Source organism: Thalassophryne amazonica, chromosome 8 (genome assembly GCF_902500255.1).
Source record: "Thalassophryne amazonica chromosome 8, fThaAma1.1, whole genome shotgun sequence".
In the NCBI taxonomy this organism is placed as follows: domain Eukaryota; kingdom Metazoa; phylum Chordata; class Actinopteri; order Batrachoidiformes; family Batrachoididae; genus Thalassophryne; species Thalassophryne amazonica.
Window position 1 is genome coordinate 63,035,582 of NC_047110.1, and position 17,305 is coordinate 63,052,886.

Consider the following 17,305-nt stretch of genomic DNA (forward strand, 5'->3'; position numbering starts at 1 on the left):
TTCTCCCCTCTACTCCACTGTGAAGCTAAGGGTGGTGATGCAAAATGCAAAATTTGCACTGTGGATGCAATGAATGGACCTCTCTACATGCAGCTGACAAATATGATAAATAAGGTATAATTGTCTCCCATTTGAGATGTCGGACCACAAATATTTTCCTTAATGCACATTATCATTTGGTGTGCTACCATCGTGTGAAGTATCACTGAGATCCATAAGCATTTTAGGAAAATATGCCCTCATGAAGTCAATGTTGTACAGTGTGATATGTCAATTAAACACACACTTCCATTTTTATTGGAATAGCATAATATTCCAACATATTATCTTTTGTTGAAGCCATAAGTATTTTCCTTTATGCCCACCTTCATTCACTTATTGCACTATCATTATGTGAACTTTCATTGAAATTCCCCATATGGATTAGGAGTTGTACTTAAGAAGGCAATTTCACCTGGTGCATCATTTATACACAATATTCTAATGATCAGAATTAGTGTCACTCATGCATAACTGCATATGGTGTGCTACCCCCATGTCATGGTTTCTGATTTTAACTAACAATACTCATGGTCAGATGGACGGACGAAAACATGGATGAATGGATGACCATGGTGATTCCTATATATCATCCCCAATTTTTGTTTAAGAGTGAGGGGTGTTGTATAAAATCAAGTGCCTTTTGCAAATTAATGTCACAGTCTAGATTTTACCCATTTAAGGGAACATTAATATACTGTACATACGTAACATCTCTCCAGATTGGTAAGTACTAAAGCACTTAAACTATTAAAAATAAAATCTGTCAGAGCAAATGACATTAACCATGGTTACAACATGGCACCCATAGTTACAGATTGAACCCATTGTGAGTTTAAAAAGCAAATGCACAAGCGACCTGGATAAAAGTGAATCCGTCTGTATAAAAGCAAAATAAGAGATGAAAATATTGTGGCTACATGACCAACCTGTGAAGCCATTAGAAAAGACTTCAACATACAAAAAAAAAGTTTTAAAGCACACTCATATTCAACCTCCGTCTGATCCACCTTATGCAGTAACAATAAGGGCCCCTTCACACGTGTGGTCAAATTGTGCATGAAGTGTGCATGAAGCAGGAATCGTATGCAAAACGTGTAAAATCATAGCTGCTTGTAACGCCTCGTACACCTGTTGCTACAACTATTTGCACACACCAGCAGCTCAAAAGACAGAATGTGCGCTGTGAGAGCTGATCAAATGGGTTTTAGTTCATCTGTGTCGTTATTTTATCCTCCGCAATTGATCACCTTACTCAGTTCTTTATCTTGTTACTTGCATTTTGTGTCTTGGTTTGTCTTTTGATCAGTGTTGAGCATTTATCAGTTATCATGTTGTTATTCTGTTCCATTGTGTTGTATTTTTGTTCCTTTAATTCCTGTGGTTCTCATGTGTTCTTGCCACTCCCTGTCTGTTGTTAGTTTGCACCTGTTACTCATTTGTTTTACTGCTTTTAAGCCACTCCCATTTGTCTTTCCTTCACCGGTCAATTAACATTACATTATGTTTCACTCATGCAACACGATGTTTTGTACATGCGGTTTCTCCGTTGTTCGTTGTGGTTGTAAGTACCCTGTTTAGTTAACTGTACACCTTATTATCCGCTGTCTTTATTGCCAGCTGGTTTAATCCTCTCCATCACGCCTCCCGGTATTCCTCTGTCCTGTGTTAGTGTTGGACTCATTGTAGAGAAGCTTGAATCTTCGACTGGACTGGGTTGCTTGACGTGAGGACGTTTTGCTTCAAATCACAGAAGCTTCCTCAGCTAAAATACTTGCTCTGGTAGTCTGACTTCTGTCTTGACTCTTGTAGAGAAGAATAAACCAGAAGCCAACAAAACCTAACCAGACCCCTCCTACCAAGAGGCCGACTGCTATAGGCTAGTGACTAAACAATAGCTCTAATTAGCACCTATTGTGCACTCTCCTAATGATGGGATGGAAGCCTCCCCTGATGGCTCCCTTGATGACTCTCCTGATGATGTGAATGACTCATTACCATGAACAAAAGACTGAAACTGCTTTGACCTGAGTACCCCATTGTAAACAGGGGACAAAGCGTGTCTGAGACCCGCCCCCCCGGTTAAGGCTGGGTTTCAACTGTTTTACAAAGAATGCTTCCTTGACACTTCTCTCAAACCATTTCTTCTCTCTGGCTAAGATTTTAACTTCCTTGTCCTCAAACATGTGGTTAGTGTCTTTCAGGTGGAGATGAACTGCAGACTGAGGTCCACTGGCGACCTCTCTGCTGTGCTGGTATAGCCTCTTGTTTAAAGGTTGCTTAGTCTCACCTATGTAGTGTTCATTACAGTTTTCCTGACATCTGATATAATACACTACATTGCTCTGTTTGTAACTAGGGATCCTGTCCTTAGGGTGAACTAATTTCTGTCACAAGGTGTTAACCGGTTTAAAGTAAACTGGGATTTTGTGCTGTCTGAAGATCCTCTGTAGTTTTTCCCCTACTCCTGCTAAATCAGGGAGAGACACTCCTCTTCTTCTTGTCTCCATCTCCTGTCTATCTGGTCTCTTTGTTTTCTGGGACTTCTGCACTTTGTCCAGGGACCATCGTGGGTACCCACATACTGTGAGAGCTTTCCGTACAAGTTGTTGTTCTTTAGCCCTTCCCTCTGCAGTTGTGGGCACCTGTAGGGCTCTGTGTTGAAGAGTCCTGATCACCCCGAGCTTGTGTTCAAGGGGGTGGTTTGAGCCAAAGAGCAGATATTGGTCAGTGTGAGTGGGTTTTCTGTAAACCTCTGTCTGGAGCTGCCTGTTCTCTCCAATCGTAACATCACAGTCCAAGAAGGCTAAATGGTTGTTTCTGGCATCCTCACGTGTGAACTTGATATTGGAATCCACCGAATTGATGTGTTCTGTAAAGTCCTCGACCTCAAGTTGCTTGATTTTAACCCATGTGTCATCGACATATCTGAACCAGTGACTGGGAGAGATGCCCGTGAACGACGTCAAGGCTGTCTTCTCCACTCGCTCCATGTACAGATTGGCCACAATGGGGGATACCGGAGACTCCATCGCACAACCATGGATCTGCCTGTAGTAATTCCCCCTAAACAGGAACTACGTGGTGTTAAGACAGATCTCCAAGAGTTGGCAGATGTGGTCTGGTGTGAGTTTGGTCCTTTCAGGTAGAGACACATCCTCCAGCAGTCTCTGCCTCACAGCTGAGATGGCCTCAGCGGTGGGGATGCAGGTGAACAACGAAGTCACATCAAATGACACCATAGTTTCATCTGCCTCCAGCTGCAGGTCCTTGATCTTGTTCACAAAATCTTGTGTGTTCTCCACATGGTGGTCTGAGTTACCCACTAGAGGAGCCAAAATCCACTTGAGGTGCTTGGCCAAATTGTATGTGAAGGAATCTGTGCTACATACAATAGGCCTGAGTGGCACGTCCTGTTTGTGGATTTTGGGCAGTCCATAGATGCATGGAGTGGTGTCCCCCGGATACAGAACAACAACTTGTATGGAAAGCCCTCACAGTATGTGGGTACCCACGATGGTCCCTGGACAAAGTGCAGAAGTCCCAGAAATCAAAGAGACCAGATAGACAGGAGACAGAGACAAGAAGAAGAGGAGTGTCTCTCCCTTATTTAGCAGGAGTAGGGGAAAAACTACAGAGGATCTTCAGACAGCACAAAATCCCAGTTTACTTTAAACTGGTTAACACCTTGAGACAGAAATTAGTTCACCCTAAGGACAGGATCCCTAGTTACAAACAGAGCAATGTAGTGTATTCTATCAGATGTCAGGAAAACTGTAATGAACACTACATAGGTGAGACTAAGCAACCTTTAAACAAGAGGCTATACCAGCACCGCAGAGAGGTCTCCAGTGGACCTCAGTCTGCAGTTCATCTCCACCTCAACCACACGTTTGAGGACAAGGAATTTAAAATCTTAGCCAGAGAGAAGAAATGGTTTGAGAGAGGTGTCAAGGAAGCATTCTTTGTAAAACAGTTGAAACCCAGCCTTAACCAGGGGCGGGTCTCAGACACGCTTTGTCCCCTGTTTACAATGGGGTACTCAGGTCAAAGCAGTTTCAGTCTTTTGTTCATGGTAATGAGTCATTCACGTCATCAGGAGAGTCGTCAAGGGAGCCATCAGGGGAGGCTTCCATCCCATCATTAGGAGAATGCACAATAGGTGCTAATTAGAGCTATTGTTTAGTCACTAGCCTATAGCAGTCGGCCTCTCGGTAGGAGGGGTCTGGTTAGGTTAAAAACTCCAGCTTTTGTTGGCTTCTGGTTTATTCTTCTCTACAAGAGTCAAGACAGAAGTCAGACTACCCGAGCAAGAATTTTAGTTGAGGAAGCTTCTGTGATTTGAAGCGAAACGTCCTCACGTCAAGCAACCCAGTCCAGTCGAAGATTCAAGCTTCTCTACTATGGAAACCACCTGGGCAACTGAGAGCCTACACAGAAACATGTTGGACTCGTTGTTTTGTTGTGACTTTCTTGCACCTGCTTGTGTTGTTTTTGCTCACCTTTTTAGATTATTAAAGACTTTTGTAACTCATGCCTTTGTGTCCCGTCTGTCTGCTATTGGGGTTCAATTTGACTCTGATTTAGCTCAAATCATAAGAGCCTTTGTTTCTATACAGAAGTCAAATTTTTATTTAACTCATCCATTTAAGCTATTTCAATCCATAGTATAGAGTGTAGGTGTATTTGAAAAAGTTTTGTATCGTATTGGCATTTCATCCACACAGAGCCTGCGTTTTCAGAGCCCAAAATAAATACTTTTTGAAAACGGGTCCCAGAGTGGATAAATCTGAAAATGCTGGATTCACATTTTCATGTGGACAGCCTATACGGAACTTTTTTGAAATGATGTTGACATAGCCTCACCTATCTATGCTCAGCTGCTCATAATGAATGACATGTTGTTGTTGTTAACAGTGTAATTTAACATACTCTTTTTTTTGCCTTGGTGGATCATTAATGGGATTCATTTTTGCCGATAGTGTTGGGAAAGTGTCGTAACACGGACCCACAACAGGGGGCGCAAATGAACGGACAATGGATAAGAAAAGGAGTAACAATTTAATGTTGTGAAAGAACACAACGGAATACAAACAAGAATAATGATGCCAATTATACACAGGAGGACTGTGGGCAGGCTTGAAGATAGGAGACCTCGGATGAACGAAGAGCCGGGGCCCACACCGCTTCCACCACCAACGGCCTGAAGAACACCGAAGCCGCCAAGCCCTGAGTCCCCAGGTGGTCTCTGTCCTCCGTTGTCGGCCCTGGTACTGCTGGCAGACAAGAAACAGAAGGTGGTGAGTGTGAGTCCTCACACCCAGCAACCTTTACAATTAATTCCTCCGGGAGGGATAACCTCCACCTCCAGGTACGTCTTCACTCGTGCAGCTCCCGTTTGTCCCTCTTCTGGGTCTTCACGGGCATGCGACTGCACACAGAACAATATTAGATAATCAGTAATCACAGCAGAGAAGATTACCTCTAGTCGTAGAAGATTTCTCGGCGAGGAGGTGGAGTTGCCGTCCGGCCTTTATGGTGATGGTGATGAGATGAATGAGTGACAGCTGGTGCTGAGGATGAGTGACAGCTGTCACTCCCAGTGGCTCTGGCGCCCTCTTGTGCTTGGAGCCCGCACTCCAAGCAGGGCGCCATCTGGTGGTGGTGGGCCAGCAGTACCTCCTCTTCAGCGGCCCACACAACAGGACCCCCCCCTCAACGGGCGCCTCCTGGCGCCCGACCAGGCTTGTCCGGGTGTCGGTGGTGGAAATCGACCAGAAGGGCCGGGTCCAGGATGAAGCTCCTCTTCACCCAGGAGCGTTCTTCGGGTCCGTAACCCTCCCAGTCCACCAAGTACTGAAAACCCCGACCCTTCCGACGGACGTCCAGGAGCCGACGAACAGTCCATGCCGGCTCCCCGTCGATGATCCGGGCAGGAGGTGGGTCGGGTCCAGGGGTGCAGAGTGGTGAGGTGTGGTATGGCTTGAGTCTAGAGACATGAAAAACCGGATGGATCCGCAGTGAAGCCGGGAGTGTCAGCTTCACTGCGGCCGGACTGAGGATTTTGGCGATGGGGAATGGCCCAATGAAACGGTCCTTTAGTTTTTGGGATGTCACCTGGAGCGGGATGTCCTTGGTGGATAACCACACCTCCAGCCCCGGTTGGTATGCAGGGGCCGGGGAACGCCGGCGATCTGCATGGGTCTTGGCCCTCGTCCGGGCCCGCAACAGGGCAGAGCGGGCGGTCCGCCACACCTGGCGGCACCTCCGTAGGTGGGCCTGGACCGAGGGTACCCCGACCTCTCCCTCCACAAGTGGGAATAATGGGGGCTGGTAGCCCAGACACGCTTCAAAAGGGGAGAGGCCGGTGGCAGATGATACTTGGCTGTTGTGAGCGTACTCGATCCAGGCCAGATGGTTACTCCAGGCCGCCGGGTGCGCGGAGGTGACACAGCGAAGAGCCTGTTCTAGGTCCTGGTTCGCCCGCTCTGCCTGGCCGTTCGTCTGTGGGTGATACCCGGACGAGAGACGTACGGTGGCCCCCAGCTCCTTACAAAAACTCCTCCAGACTTGCGAGGAGAACTGGGGACCACGATCCGAGACGATGTCCGACGGTATCCCATGCAGACGCACGACGTGGTGGACCAGGAGGTCTGCCGTCTCCTGGGCCGTCGGGAGCTTCGGGAGGGCCACGAAGTGGGCCGCCTTGGAGAACCGGTCCACTATCGTCAGTATGGCGGTGTTGCCCTGGGACGGCGGGAGGCCCGTGATGAAGTCCAGGCCGATGTGGGACCAGGGGCGATGAGGCACAGGCAGGGGTTGGAGTAGACCCCTGGTCTTGTGATGGTCCGCCTTGCCCCTGGCACAGGTGGTACAGGCCTGGACGTAGTCCCGGACGTCGGCTTCCAGTGACGCCCACCAGAAGCGCTGCTGGACTACTGCCACGGTCCTACGCACTCCGGGATGACAGGAGAGCTTGGATCCGTGGCAGAAGTCCAAGACGGCAGCCCTAGCCTCTGGTGGGATGTAGAGTTTGTTCTTCGGACCGTCTCCCGGGTCCGGGTTCCTTGCCTGGGCCTCCCGGACGGTCTCCTCCACGTCCCAGGTGAGGGTGGCCACGACAGTGGACTCGGGAAGGATGGTGTCGATGGGGTCCGACAACTCGGCCTTGGCCTCCTCTTCGTGCACCCGGGACAATGCATCGGATCGTTGATTCCTGGTCCCGGGGCGGTAGGTGATCCGGAAGTCAAAGCGCGCGAAGAACAGGGACCAGCGGGCTTGCCTGGGGTTCAGCCGCTTGGCGGTCCGGATGTACTCCAGGTTCCGGTGGTCCGTAAAAACCGTGAAAGGCCCCGTAGCTCCCTCCAACAGGTGTCTCCACTCTTCCAGAGCCTCCTTCACCGCGAGGAGTTCTCGATTGCCCACGTCATAATTCCACTCAGCGGGGGTCAACCTGCGGGAATAGTAGGCACAAGGATGGAGAACCTTATCGGACTCCCCGCTCTGGGACAGCACGGCTCCTATTCCTGAGTCTGAGGCGTCCACCTCCACTACAAACTGGCGAGTAGGATCAGGCTGCACCAGAACTGGCGCAGACGAAAACCGGCGTTTCAACTCCTTAAACGCGGCCTCGCACCGGTCCGACCAGGTGAAGGGGACTTTAGTGGAGGTCAGGGCGGTCAGGGGGCTAACAACCTGACTGTAACCCTTAATGAACCTCCTGTAGAAGTTTGCAAAGCCGAGGAACTGTTGCAGCTTCCTACGGCTTTTTGGTTGGGGCCAATCCCTCACCGCCGCAACCTTGGCCGGATCCGGGGCGACGGAGTTGGAGGAGATGATAAACCCCAGGAAGGACAAAGAAGTGCGGTGAAACTCACACTTCTTGCCCTTCACAAACAGCCGGTTTTCTAACAACCGCTGTAGGACCTGACGTACATGCCGGACATGGGTCTCAGGGTCCGGGGAAAAGATGAGTATATCATCCAGATATACGAAGACAAACCGATGCAGGAAGTCCCGCAACACGTCGTTAACCAATGCTTGGAACGTCGCGGGCGCATTGGTGAGACCAAACGGCATGACCAGGTACTCAAAATGACCTAACGGGGTGTTAAATGCCGTCTTCCATTCATCTCCCTTCCGGATCCGAACTAGGTGGTACGCATTCCTAAGATCGAGTTTGGTGAATATTTTGGCTCCATGCAGGGGTGTGAACACCGAATCCAAGAGGGGCAATGGGTATCGATTGCGAACCGTGATCTCGTTCAATCCCCTGTAATCGATGCATGGACGGAGTCCGCCGTCTTTCTTGCCCACAAAAAAGAAACCAGCACCCATCGGGGAGGTGGAGTTCCGGATCAACCCGGCGGCCAAGGAGTCCCGGATGTAGGTCTCCATTGATTCACGTTCCGGACGTGAGAGGTTGTACAGTCTACTGGACGGGTACTCAACGTCCGGAATCAAATCAATGGCACAATCGTACGGTCGGTGCGGTGGAAGAGTGAGTGCCAGATCTTTGCTGAAGACGTCAGCCAGATCATGGTACTCTACTGGCACCGCCGTCAGATTGGGAGGGATTTTAACCTCCTCCTTAGCCGTGATCTCGGGAGGAACCGAGGATCCTAAACACGCCCGGTGGCAGGTTTCGCTCCACTGCACCACGGCCCCAGACGGCCAATCGATCCGGGGATTGTGCTTCACCATCCAAGGAAAACCCAAAATCACTCGGGAGGTAGAAGGTGTCACGTAAAACACGATCTCCTCCCGGTGATTCCCAGACACAACCAGGGTCACAGGCTGGGTCCGGTGTGTGATTAGCGGGAGTAGAGTGCCATCTAGCGCCCGTACCTTCAAAGGCGAAGGCAGAGCCACCAGAGGGAGCCCCACTTCCTTTGCCCATCTGCTATCCAACAGATTCCCTTCGGACCCCGTGTCCACCAGTGCTGGGGCGTGAAGGGTTAAATCCCCACTCAGGATCGTGACTGGGATTCGTGCTGATTTGCGGGGTTTCCCCGTGTACATGTTATGGCCCACCCTTAGCCCAGTTTCTAAGGATGGGCGTTGGTGTTTGACAGTTTGGGGCAGTCTTTTAACATGTGTTCACATGAGCCACAGTAAAAACATTCCCCGCGGGCCAGTCTCCTTTGTCTGATATCAGATCTCACTTTGGCCCTGCTCGTGTCCATAGCTTCGTCAGCAGGGGGAGCTGTTGCCACACGGAGCCCACTGGCAATGGAGCGTGGGGACGACGTCACCCTTTCAGACCCGGAAGAGAGAGGGACGGCTTGTGCCCGGCCACGCCCCCCGGCCTGCTCCCGACGGTGTTCATTCAAGCGGTTGTCTAAGCGTATAACCAGAGTGACAAGCCCGTCGAAATCCTGCGGTTCGTCCTTAGCCAGTAAATGCTCCTTCAGTACTGGAGACAGTCCGCTTATGAAGGCAGCGCGGAGCGCAACGTCATTCCAACCCGACCTCGCAGCCGCGATGCAGAAGTCGACAGCGTAATCAGCTGCGCTCCGACGCCCCTGTCTCAGTGACAGCAGCACGGTCGAGGCGGTCTCGCCTCTTTTGGGATGATCAAACACATGTTTGAATTCCCGTATAAACCCAGCGTATGACGTCAGGAGCCATGACTTCTGTTCCCAGAGCGCTGTAGCCCAAGCGCGTGCCTCACCTCGAAGCAGATTGATTACATAAGCCACCCTGGTGGCGTCTGATGCGTACATAACTGGACGCTGTGCAAAAACGAGCGAACACTGCATTAGGAAGTCTGCGCACGTCTCCACACAGCCTCCGTACGGTTCGGGAGGACTTATGTAAGCTTCAGGGGACGGTGGGGGGGGTAGTTGAACGGCCAGTGGAACATCTACATTAGGCCCCGGGCCAGCAGGAGGAGACACTGCAGCGACGCTCGACTCGCGTGCTTCCACTCTGGCGGTGAGAGCCTCCATCCTCTGATTGAGGATTGCATTTTGCTCGGTTACTAGCTGTAACTGAGCAGTGAAAGCGGTAAGGATTTGCTGCAGATCACTTACCACGCCTCCTGCTGACGCCTGCGCTCCTTGTTCTCCCATTGGCTGTTCAAGCTGTGGTTGACGCCCCTCGGGATCCATGACGAATGGCCGAGAAATCCTGTTGGGAAAGTGTCGTAACACGGACCCACAACAGGGGGCGCAAATGAACGGACAGTGGATAAGAAAAGGAGTAACAATTTAATGTTGTGAAAGAACACAACGGAATACAAACAAGAATAATGATGCCAATTATACACAGGAGGACTGTGGGCAGGCTTGAAGATAGGAGACCTCGGATGAACGAAGAGCCGGGGCCCACACCGCTTCCACCACCAACGGCCTGAAGAACACCGAAGCCGCCAAGCCCTGAGTCCCCAGGTGGTCTCTGTCCTCCGTTGTCGGCCCTGGTACTGCTGGCAGACAAGAAACAGAAGGTGGTGAGTGTGAGTCCTCACACCCAGCAACCTTTACAATTAATTCCTCCGGAGGGATAACCTCCACCTCCAGGTACGTCTTCACTCGTGCAGCTCCCGTTTGTCCCTCTTCTGGGTCTTCACGGGCATGCGACTGCACACAGAACAATATTAGATAATCAGTAATCACAGCAGAGAAGATTACCTCTAGTCGTAGAAGATTTCTCGGCGAGGAGGTGGAGTTGCCGTCCGGCCTTTATGGTGATGGTGATGAGATGAATGAGTGACAGCTAGTGCTGAGGATGAGTGACAGCTGTCACTCCCAGTGGCTCTGGCGCCCTCTTGTGCTTGGAGCCCGCACTCCAAGCAGGGCGCCATCTGGTGGTGGTGGGCCAGCAGTACATCCTCTTCAGCGGCCCACACAACAGATAGAATGCTGAAGACACAAAGCATGTCTCTGTTGAATTCTGATCGTGAATAAGTGAAGTGCTGTGATGCTAAAAAAATAACTGCAGGAAAGACTTTCAGCTTTTAAAAGAAGTTATTTTTTGTACTTGGTGGTGGTGGAACAAAGCACCGACATCCTCTGGCTCAGGGTGAGAAACACACCCAGAGCAGACAAACACTGAGGGACTTCTTTAAAAACCCAATTATTTCCAAGCAAATTCCACAGACAAGAATTACAGTATTTCCAGATGACATCATCCAAAGCAAGGGTGTCTTATGTGGATGAACGTTCTCATCAGGCTGTGATGAATAATATGACTGAAAGGACGCAACAGCTCAGATTTGCTGTGTGTGCTGTTTTGTAAAGTTTAACCTCTGCTACTTTGCTTAGCTCTTTACACCGCTTATGCGGATGCACCACGTTTATTTCTCCATTTGATATGGAAGCATTAAAGCAACACATAGAGGCCTGGGAGATGTACTACAGTGTATTCAGGCAATTTCAGTGTTTTCATGTGGACACTTGATACTGTGCCGTGTTAATGGAACACTTTTTGAAAACTGCAAAGAAAAAAAGATCATATTTGAAAAGTCCCGCATTCGTGTGGGTAAGGCCAAAGTTATGAATAATCACACACCCAAAATAAAATGACATTGCCTGTTAACCTTAGCAAGCTTGGTAACTTCAAGATAGGGAGATGTGTTCGGGGTTATTTATCATACCCAAATCTCACCATTCTTGCCCATGCTCCATCTCTTTACCCATTTATGGGTTGGCCAGGAGTCAGGTGGAGTCAAGCACTGCCAAGAAGGTGACATCTAAAGCTGCCCAACTTAAGCTTCAACTCATCGCCACTGAAAACCTATGAGTAATGTCACAAAGGGTTTGCTCAGTATATATATAGTTTTTGCTTAATGTCCTACGCCTGTCCTGTTTTTATTTCCTTAACCATTGCAGGAACTCAATCACCCACTCTCTTCCACCAAAGCCTGTGGGCCACCGAGAGGCTTAGCGCTGCCCACCACACACACACACACACACACACACACACACACACACACACACACACACACACACACACACACACACACACACACACACACACACACACGCTGCCCCAACAAGTCTTCTTTTCATTTCAATTAATGAGCCATAAATAACCCAATGAACGTGTCAACAAAGAGCACCATTTATCACGGCTTTTGTCACAATGTGTGACGAGAACGCTCACTCGCCTCATACAGCTCCTCCAAATGGAGACAATGCAAAAAAAAAAAAAAAAAAAGATTTATTCCTGGATGAGCACACCAACCTAGAATTCATCTTGCGCAGGGACTCTCACAGGTGCAGTGATTTGACAAATATACCAGGAACAGTGGGCCTGTGCCTTTGTTACATTTTCACAGTCTACTAGCAATAAATTTGGCTAAGAGTGGAGGACAACTTTCTCACTAAACTCCCAGGAGACTGCCAGGGAGCCCACGTTAAAGACACTTCAGTCGACTGTGGATCACAAAAGGCAGCCAGGGGTCGCCCTGAAAAAAGGGGATATAAATGAACAAGAAAAGTTGTTGATAATACCAAGCAGCAGGCAGAATTGCTTCATCAGAGTGGCCTATAAAAGTCATTATGTGTCCACAATGAAGAAGTAAACACACAGAACTGAATCACAAAGTGTTCACCGAACCAAACAGCTCCGGGAATCATGCAGCAAAGATGTCCAAGTGCTTCAGCAAGTAAAAAAAAAAAAAAAAGATTCAAAGTCCCTGAATAATATATGACAGCTTGGGTTTGAATCTGACATTAAAAATGATGACGCTGATACAAACTCAGTCCGGCTTCATCTGGGATCCACAAATCAAAAGCTGAGGCAAAAAAATAAATAAATAAAATAACGGAGCACAGTTGGTCTTTACAGAAAAACAAGAAGGTTTTGAATGCACCCGAACGCCTCACAGCCAGCCTAGAACAAGTGTCTGTACGAGTCTTCGAAACCAATTAATGGTTCCTGTTAACACACTCGTCTGTGGGGAGGATTGTCTTCCTAAATAATACAGGAAGATGTCCGCTATCCAGCATGCAGCCCACACACACAAATACACACACACGCGTACACGGTCACTCACTGACAAAGACTAACAGATTGTCACTTGAATCTGGGGCTTCTCTCGCACCACAAACACTTCAGCTCGTTGCAGGGAAGTCTTTGTTTGGGTGCGGCGTGAATCCCGAATCTTAGACACCGTCACAAAGCTGAGAGTTTGATGATGTCTGAGAGACGCTTCGTAAAATAAAATGGGAACTTCAGCATATGAGCCTATTCAGATGAGGAAGGGGAGAATAAAAAAAAAATCATATGAGAACAAAAATCAAATCCACAGGGATATGAAGTGACGTTATCACAGAAAAACATTACATTTGCCCAATTTTCCGAGCCACCCCAGTGATATAAATGTCCAGCAAGTATAATCAGTCTGGGTTACAGACACGGCCAGGAAGCTGCGATAAATGACATTTCCCAAAAATCACGCTGACATTTTCTCTTATCAAGCAGCAGGCACTGGCATGGTGAGAGCAGGCTTGTCAGTCAGAGGCAGACAGGCCTCACACCTTATCGCCACGGCGCTCAGCGGCCGTGCAGCAAACGCGGAAGCAGAGGGTGGAGGTTAGCGACAGGGCTCAGGAGCAAACACCGGCACTGACGCCCAGTCACCAAAAACCGGATCGTATAGTCACACCCGGGTTTGGCTTCGACATGCGAGCTTGCAGCTGGACATCAGACGAGGCAGAAGTAGAAACATTGTGGCACATTTATTTATTTTTTTCCTGCTTAGCTGGAGCAGACTTTAAAGCAGCAGATGCAGATAATGCTGATGGTACAGTGCAACCCCCCCGCGCTCCTCCACTCAGCCTCCCTCGGAAGCAGACACAAGAGCGGAAAATTAAATATTTAAGGTTGATAATGACGCTCTTCATTAACATGTGATTCGGAATAAAAAGTGGAATACATAAATAAAGAAATAATAGAATGCCTGTGAGCGGACACGTGGAATGAATGTTGGTGGCGATAAAAGGAAGCCAACTGGAGGGATTTCGTAGTTGGGAGAAAATGACTGAAGCAAAGAAGAAGAACTAAAATGAGAGGGAAGTGATAGAAAGAATGTGCAGCTCTGAGTGCGGTTTATTGGTGAACTCAATATAGTTCACTACACTGTGTAAATGTTTTAAGCACATGAAAAAGTGTCTACAAGAAAATCTAAATTTCATATTAAGAAATTAATATGATGCAACATGTGAAATGCCATAATTTCTTTAACCCTCTGGGGTCCGAGGGCATTTTTTTTGGACAGTTCATTCGCCTGGCATAAATGTTTTATTATTGCTGTTAACAGCTCTCCATGTATCCCACAATCAGGTTTTATGTCTCTTTTTTCAGAACAACCTGTGCTTTCAGAATATATATGTTTTGTTGTGTTGTGTTTTATAAGTGTAATAAAGGTTACAATCAAAAATAGGCAAGGAAAAAATAAAGCGAAAAATAATTTTCCACACACATTTATTCAAAACACACAGTAAACTATAATAAACAACTGTTTTGACACTTTATAAAGGTAATTTGAGGTCTTGTGTGAAAGACTGGACAACAGAAAGGTTCAAACAATAAACACAAATGCACATTTTGAACAATATATACAAAATGGTCTATGCGTTTTGTTGTCCATTGATATGGTAAACAGTGCTTTACACAGAGAAAGCAACAGAGTTATCCAGTAACATTCACATGCAAACTAGTGGAGCAATCCTGATAGTTAAGCTGCGGTCCCACAGAATAATGAAGGATGAAGAAGGAGCCACGCACCCTGTTTTTTTTTTTTTGTTTCATGAGCCATCGTGGCAGTATAGTGGCTCAGAGTGGCTCTTAGAGGCATTATCTTCAGTTAACGAGGCTCCTCTCTGAGCGTGGCGCTAATTTCAAGATGTTCAAAATTTAGCAACAACAGCGTGGCGCAGTTTGTGTTCGAGTTACTGCGACGGCTTAGAGGCATTTGTGTGGTGCTTACGAGTCTGCAAAAAGTCCATTATCCGTGCACCTGGCACCTTCGCAGGACCTGAGAGGCTATTTTTGGAACAGCTCTCCTCTTGCGCAAACAATTCCACCTGCTCTGTGCACTTGACTCTATATAAAATAATTATTTTGTAGCGGATTAATCATTTTCTGCCAAACCTTGGATGCTGAAAACACCTCTTCTAGAATCAGAGGACTGTTTCATCTAGACGCTTTTTTCCCTCTCTTTCCTGCTCCATGTGGAATGTATTTTGAACAGCTTAAGGTAATTATTTTTACTGTTTTTTATAGCTTGATAAAACAGTTCCTTTCTGTAAAAGTATGTCTGTATGTTGATGTCTGTTGTATGTAAAAGTATGTTGATTTAATATCTTGTTAATGGATCACATGAGCTCCGCTGTGTGTGCGCAGTGACGCAGTGACTCATCATCACGCTTCAAACGAGCATTTAGACAGAACCCAGCTGACAAAAGAGTGATATTTCAGTCAATATTGGACGAACACAAAGTTAAAATTTGGGTGACTGCGTGAAAGTGGATGTGTGTTTAAAGCCATGGAAGATAATAACTCCAGTGGAGCAGCTAAGAGCAGGAGCTGTGCGGCAACACAGGTGGAGAGTGCGCAAAAGACCGATTTTGAAGACATAACACAAAGTTAAAAGTTGTATCATGATAACTTGTAAGCTGCGGAAGAAATAAAGAATATATATATATATATATATATATATATATATTTTTTTTTTTTTTTTTTTTTTTTGAAAATGATCCACAGGTGTATATAATAAAATGGCCACCTCATTCTGTATGCAGAACGGCACCGCGCGCAAAACAGCGCTTTTGCAGAAATAAACGGACGAACACTAAGTTAAAAGTATATTCACGTAAAAATGATTGTGTTTAAAGCCAAGGAAAAAATAAAGCCAGCAAGCCACGGATGGAAAGGAAGCCACTTAGAAAGAGCACAGAGGCGGCTGTCCATGAAAGGACAACAAAAAGAGCGATTTTTGCAGAAATAAATGGACAAATATAAAGTTTTGTGTGTTTAAAGCGCAGAAGAAAAGCCAGAGAGCCGCGGAGCCAGAGAGGAGCACAGAGCTCCAGGAACCCGTGGTTCGGGTCTAGCTGGTCTGGTGCGTTACAGGTGGACAGCAGCCTGGCGCAAAGCGCACAACTGCGGAACTGTGCTGGAGTGTCTATTTTTGGACTGCGTTTAAAAAAAAAAAGAAGGGACATCTTTAAATGGTACGGTGAATCTGTGAATTGAAAGCCCACACTTTGAAGGGACCAGGTGTGGGAGGGCTGGAGGTTTGGACCAAACTCATGCCTAAACGTGCGCCAACATGGCGTTATTATGGCGCTATCATGGCACTACGCGGATTAGTGTGGCTGATGCGAGCCATTCGAGGCTGTAATGACAGGTCGGTCGTGGCTCACTACAGGCTGCTACGCGGCACATGCGGGGTACAGAGAGGCACATAGTGGCACCTTCATAGTGGATACGTGATAGATGAAAACGTGGGTCATTCTTCGAATAATCACCCCACACCCATGCGTGGCTCCTTCTTCAGCCTTCATTATTAGGTGGGACCGAGGCTTTACACACTCTTTGTTTGAGCACATGAGATTGTCAACAGAGGCTCTCCGTGTGCTCCTGCTTTCACTGATCACTGTGCGTAATGGCGCAGGGCACACTGAGTATGTACTAATAGTATGTACTCATTGGAGCACCCAGAGGGCTATTCAAACGGGCCAACTAGTAACATATCACTCCTGAAAACAATCTTTGGCTTTTCACGTGAGGTAAATCTGCCCTACGATTGGATTTTGGAAAACCATATGACGGTGAACCAATTCCAATTGGACACTCACATTGCGCACGTCATCACACAGCTTCTATGAGGAGTACAAAGATGGCTGATGGCTGGCTCTAAAGTCAGCGGAGTTAACTTTTCAGAAAAAAAAAAGTAAGTTTCTATCTCATCTCATGTCATTCAAAAGTTATTTATAATTTAGTAAAACTTGTCGTATACGACGGCTAAGACCCCAGAGGGTTAATGTGTTCTGCTCTTCTAAGAAACCATAACTGTGATCATCAGCAACTGTCTTTGTGTTGTTATTTACCGTAAAGTGCACAAAGGAGTCAAGGGCATTAAAAAATGTCAGACTGTTGTGATCTGACCTTGTTCTTTCTGTGTGGATTTTGCACAGTGGCTTCCTCCCATTTCCAAAGACATGCAGGTTGGATGAACTGGTGACTCTAAATTGACTCTAGGTGTGACTTTATCTGTCTATGTGTCAGTCCTGCGGCAGACTGGCGGTCTGTCCAA

At 47.5% G+C, this 17,305-nt stretch overlaps 1 protein-coding gene across 1 annotated transcript in view; it reads right to left on the reverse strand.

The window, feature by feature from the left end:
* roraa (RAR-related orphan receptor A, paralog a) overlaps positions 1-17,305 on the reverse strand; it is a 564,142-nt gene that overhangs the window by 321,018 nt on the left and 225,819 nt on the right. The window lies entirely within an intron of this gene.